Raw genomic sequence first — 6,707 nt, 5'->3', positions numbered from 1 at the left:
AGGTTTAGGATTTTGATCAATATTTTGGAGTTTGTTTTTACATTATGGTTAAGGGTTAGATTTTAGGGTTAGGACTATAACCAATATTACTGTGTAGGTTTTTGGTTTAGATTATGGTTTGGGCTGAGATTTTTGTTATGATTAGAGTTTAGAATATCAATAGGGATATGTTTTAGTGCTATAATTATAGTTTAATGTTGGATTATAGTTAGATTGTACATCATTGTTGGGGCCAAGGCTAAGGTAGGGGTTGCTGTTAGGGTTAACTAAGGATGACAATTAGGATGGTTTATCTTTTCAAGTAGAAAAAAAAACTCATATTGATTGAAAAACAAAGAAAATATACTTCGAAAATATTTTTCTGTCATAATAGATTCATTTATTTTAATTATTGTATTAGTTAATTAGTTGTTTGATGTTTCAAAGTAAACATGGCTTATTTTATTTAAATTTAAATAATATTATTGTTTTGAACTAAATTTTGCTTAATTGTTAATGATCATATTTATATTTCTAATATTAACTCCAATTTGATTAAAGACCAAATATATTTTTGGTATTTTTGTAAACGAACTTGTTTAACACTTCCCTATTTCAAAGTTAATAAAATATCATTTCTATTGTCTTAGATTTGAGAGGAAGTATATTAAATAAGTAATAATAAATGAACATTATGATTAATATATTTCTAAAATAAAAATATATTACTTAAAAACTTGTTTACTTTAAATGAATAAAGTACTCATTTACTTGTAAATTTTAAAAATAGAAATTAATCTACATATATATAAAATATTTATTCTTTTTCCTATTTGCATACAAATTAATTAAAATCTAAACTTTAAACTACATCAATATTTTTAAAATATATATCCATCAATAATTAGTTTAGAATAAAGTAAAATCTAAAAATTAGACACATATAGAATCTTTTTAATTTCTAGATACATGTTTTTCTAATTTATTTCTACAAACATGCAACTGATATTTTTATTATCCATTTTTTTCCATTCTAAAAAAATCTAGATGTAAATAGAATTTTTTAGATGCATGCAATCTTTCTAATTTTTTCTACATACATATATTAACATTTCTATTTTATATTTTATTTTTACATTATGGTTATTTCAATCAAAATATGTAGATGTAAATAGAATTCTTTTCAAAAAATCTAGATGTATATAGAATTCTTTTAATTTTTTACATACATAAAATCTTTCTAATTTTTTTCTACATACATAAAAGAATAATTTCTATTTTCTATTTTTTATTTTCTATTTAAAAAAAAAAGCGATCATAAAGATTGATAAAAAAATTGATTGCATATGCATTCTTTATTTTGTGCACTAAATGAATTAATTTTTTTCATTTATCTAATGGTTTTGAATGAACTTTGTCTCATCTTGGCATTGCATCTTCCAAAGATGAGTAAGCAATATCAAGATATAAAATATCAAAGTTGAAAATATTAAAATGAATGACTAAAATATCAAATGCTCAGGATGCAAGGCAGAAATAAACTGTGTTGAAGTGTATTTTATTGATTAAATGATGACTTTTATATTGAATTACTAAATTACCAAATCTACCCACCCCATTGTAAAACTTAATTGCTCTGTTTCAAAAATGATTAAATTAAAAATAGAAAATCTACACAACATAGATCTGTTCTGCATAATGCAGATTTTAAAACTATGTAAAAGATTTGTTGTTCTGCATAATACATATTTTAAAACTATGTAACAACAATTTATTCTTGACTTCCAACTATTTGTATCTTCTCTAATATAAATTATTTTGTTCATATCATACATTATATAATGAAAGTAAATCCATACCAATTAATATTAATGTAAGTGGGAAATAATTTTTTTTCACATTGATAGAAGAGTATGATGGAATCCAAAATGGGTTTGCCGTGGATTTGCATTCTTGCATCAATAGTTTAAACTGATTCCGTACTCATGAATCACACCGGCTAAAATACACTAAAAAACAATCCATTGCAGGGAGGCGATAAAGATTAGTAAAGAACTTAAAGAAGACACATGGGTATACTACGAAGATTTTTTAGAAGTGAGCATCTTATTAGCTCCAAGTTGGAACCTCACAGAATAATCTATCACAAAACAATCGAATATTCATTTAGGTTTTTTTTATAAAAACATTACAAATACTATATTTTCAAAACAGAGAGATTGATGCTATCAACACTCAAATGAACAAGACTCATTCTTATTAACAACATTTACAGAGAAATAAAATAAATAAAATCTGAGAAGACCGAGCAACTCTGGAATTTTGTCCAAATACAATGACCCAAATCAAAGTCAAATAGAAATTGAAATCAAAAGGCTCCAAAAATTCAATGTTTCAATTTGTCATGGATCTTCTCAATTCTACAAAGATTTTAGTGTGCTCATAGACTGGAAGGAACCTATAAATTGGAGCCGCAACAGAGCCAATTCCAAATGCATATCCAGATCTAGAGTCAGTCATTTATCTTTAATCCATTCCCATTCAGTCCCAGCAACGCGCTAATAGTGTCAGGAAGCTCCATGCATGAATCAGAAGAAAATGGATAGATCTGGTTAGGAAAGTACATATTGGACCAAAATATTTCAGAAATAGAAAAGAAGACACCCCTAAAACACTCCCATCAAGCACCATTAACAATGAAAAGTATTATAAAATATATATATCAAATAGATTTTGAATTCAAATCTAAATCTAAATCAAACATGCAAGACTAAACTATTAAATGCAAGCCTAAATAGTTATGAACATAATTCTAAATCTAAATGAAATTAATTAAAATTGAAATCTAAATCAAAGTAGAATATTATAACTAATTTTGAATTTCAATTTACATCTACATCTAAATCTAAATGAAAATATAAATAAAAAATAGAAATCTCACCTGCAAAAATGTTACTCCAAAACTTCAATTTACTCCTATTCAAAAACTCCAATCTAATCCTCCAATAACCTCCACCTCTTCCTTCCTGCAAAAACATAAAATGAAAATGAAATGAGGAGCCTTGGTTTTATAACTTCTAAGAGGCTCCTCATATCCCCCAACAGACGTCTCTTCACATTCCACGAATTTGTTTCAAATTCCCCCACTCCTCGCAAAAAAAAAGCATGAATGTGCATGCAAAATTATATTTAACAAAAAAAAAAAATCATATTGAAATTATTTCAGGCCCTATTTTTTCGGGTTCTACTTTTTTGGGCCCTACTTTTTCGAGCCTATTATTTCGGCCTCCATTTGGCTTCCTATTATTTCGGCCAGCTATTATTTTGGGAATTCTTTTTTAATATTTAATTTCGAAGTTTGTAACTGCTCCCAAATCTTTTTTATTGACAAAAAATCTTGGCATATTCCCGTGCTGCCATTGTATGGAATGCTTCTCGGCATAATAAAAAAATCAATTAGCTACCATTTTAGATTTCTTGAAATTAGATATCTCTTGGCTTATTTTGAACAAAATTTTAATTAAAATTTTATATATGCTAGTTATGTTACATGGACACCGATGTTTTTAATTTTGGCCACTCACAATTTGAAAGTAAACATTATTTTGATGTTTTTTTTTCATCTGTGTACTATGAGTATAAGTAATCCTATCTTTTAGTAAGTTCCATGATATGAAGCTTTCAAAAATTCAAATTTGTATGTTTTGAATTTTAGACAATAAGATAAGGGTTTCATTTAGAACACCTAATATAATATCGGTGTGAGTTATGAAATTATGTGTCAAGCCAGATGTAGGTAATAGTCTGGATGGCAGAGCGGGAGCAAAGAAGTCGCAGAAGGTTTTGGCATTCTCAGGGTTGAAGCGATTGGCAAAACAATGGCAGGGAAGGTTTCAGAAAGCATGAGGGTCTGCAATATGAAGAGTGGAGACGCCCTCGATGACCTTACAAGTAAAAAGTAACAATAGCTCACATTCATATGGACGTAGAAATCAGCACTGGATATGGTTAAGAAGCAGGGAATAGGAGAGGATACTTTAGACAGGTATGGGAGCCACCAGAATGATGAACAGACACGGCACCTGATGGTGAGGTTTGTCTCTGCTAACCTTGGAGGCCCGGTAGACTTTGGATTGATAGCCCAAAAGTGCTGAAGATTGTAAAAGATGAGGAGAAAATGTTACTAGTGGAACCTTCCCAGATTCAAAGTACGATAGTCTCAATGGAGGTAAACGATAAAGCATGGATGGAATATGTACGTTCTTTGGAAATTCATTGGAAATTCATGCTCTCTTTTTTAAAATGGGGATGGGAACGGTCGATTGTCAATAAGGTTTAAAAAGGGTGTGACAAACAATGGAGGAAAGTTAGAAGTTTTACAACCTTGGAGAATGGTTTTTATATTCCCATAGTGACATGCGAACATGATAGAGATTACGTATTGAATAGTGGCGCATATATGTTTGAAGGGGAAGGTTTTTATTTGAAACCATGGACTACAAACTTTGATCCCTCTAAGGAATAAATACATGCATGCCTTATGTGGGTAGGCCTCTGTAATCGTCCATAGAATATTGGAGTGAGGAATCTTATAAATTGATTGGGGAGAAATTAGGTCAATATGTTAAATTTGCTGAAATGGTTGATAAGGTCACCTTTCAGATGTTTCTGCATATATGTATTTAGTGGCAAACATGTCACCCATTGCTAGGAATCATTGAGTTGATTTTGGATAAGGGAATGTGGAAAGGAGCCCTTTCAATGGAGGAAGACCTGATATTTACACATAATCCCTTAGTGAAGAGCATGACTCTGAAGGTTGTGTGGAGGATCAAATAAACAAATAAACAAGAAATTAATTTCACAAAGGGTCCTAGACTTAATTGAAGCCCATTCAAATAAACAAGAAATTAATTGCAAGGATCAGTTAGTGAAAGCAACAAAATGGGAGTGTTCTTTAATTGACATGGTTGTTTCTATGAATAAGAATGAGGCAAGGGATAAAGATAACTTCTCTAGCTTATACTAGTTAGAAATGAATATGTTGTTAGTCTCTCTAGATGGAGTGGTAAAGAAGATGGAGAAAGCGTTGAACACGGACAAGGTGGGGACGATAGGATGTAAAGGGGAGTTAAAATTTGGATCTAAGATTGATGGAAATAATCAATCATCACCAAGAAGGGAGATGAGTCTGGAATAAATTTTGATGGCAACACAAAATGGGAAAATATAACTCAAATCTTGGGTAAAGGATCTCAAGAGAATGAGGCTGAACTTGCAAAGAGGGCACTTTGGTATAGCAAATTAGATAAACCAAATAAAGATGATCAAGGAAATGAGGAAGTGTAGGGATTTTGTTAAGACAAACATGGGAAAAGAAAAAGAAAGGGAGGATGGTTGTGTTAAAGACATTCAAGTCTCTCCTATTAGAAATTTAGAAAGTTCCTTTGACTCGGTGAGGGATTCAAGTGACAATGAAGTGAAGTTAGTTTTAGAATCTGAAATAAAGTAGGAACGAGAGGATGATATTTTGGGCTAGGATGATAATCTAGAGTTATGTGATAAGAGAACTTCATCACAAATAGAGGCAAAAAAACTCCAACGTAAAAGTGAGAGAAAGGAAAAAGAGGACAGAAGTCCAATCAAATTATGTCACTACAAACAATAAGTGTTGCAGGATAGAGAAAGTTGAGATCGAGAAGAGGCTATATCTCTTCCTAGAGGAAATGAAGTTGCTATCATGGAATACCAGGGGTTGCAATGTCCTTAACAAGATTCTCTTAATCAAGATTTGTTTTGATCAAATGAGGTTAGAGGTTGTTAGGTTACAAGAGAGAAAAGTGAAAAAGGAGGACTATACAAGAATGGATAGGTGTTTTAGTAGATAGAAATGCTTCTAGATGGAGGCTCAAGGAGCTTCTGGGAGTTTAGGTGTTCTGTGGAAAGAAGACTCAATAAAATTGTATATGACTCAACATAATAATCATTGGCAATGGATAAGGGTTGGATCTAAGCAGTTAGGTGCACTTTTCAATTTGATAAACATCTATGGATCAAATCAGGAGAGAGAGAAAAGAGAGTTGTGGATGTTAGCATTTTGGGTGAGAATTTTAATGCAATTTTAAATCCAATAGAAAAAGATGGGGAAAGGGGATGGATAACTATGAATCAATAAGACTTTGGTAATTTTTTGATTAACAATGGGCTAATAGAAATTCCTTTCAAGAGAGGGGAGTTTATATGGATGGATAGGAGAATAAGTTTTGTTCATATTGCTAAGAAACTAGATCATATTTTCCAAGTTGGGAAATGAACAAACTATCACTAGATAGGTGAGGTAGAGATTATGTCAATTCATGTCTTGGACCACTTCCCAATAAGCCTACACCTACAAGTGGATTCTACCATAGATAAGTGTCCCTTCAAGTTTCAAGCAACATAGTTATGAGTTGAAGGCTTTATGGATCTTATGAAGCAATGACATTTGTCAGCTCTGATGATGGAAGATAATAGAGCTTGTTTTTTCAAATAGTTTTAGTTTTAAAAGGAAAGGTTGAAAGTTTGGAATAGAAAAAGCTTTCAAAATATATTTAATCAGAAGATGAAGCTAGAGGAGGCCCTTAAGAATTTGTTTGTTATCTCAAATGGAATAGAGAAGATGATTTTGGATAGGAGAAATGTTTGAGCAAAGAGTATGATGAGGTGCTTGCAAGAGAGGAGATTTTCTA

This window comes from Cupressus sempervirens, chromosome 9, assembly GCF_028749045.1.
Source record: "Cupressus sempervirens isolate cs-2001-9-10 chromosome 9, ASM2874904v1, whole genome shotgun sequence".
In the NCBI taxonomy this organism is placed as follows: domain Eukaryota; kingdom Viridiplantae; phylum Streptophyta; class Pinopsida; order Cupressales; family Cupressaceae; genus Cupressus; species Cupressus sempervirens.
This window is presented reverse-complemented; position numbering follows the sequence as displayed.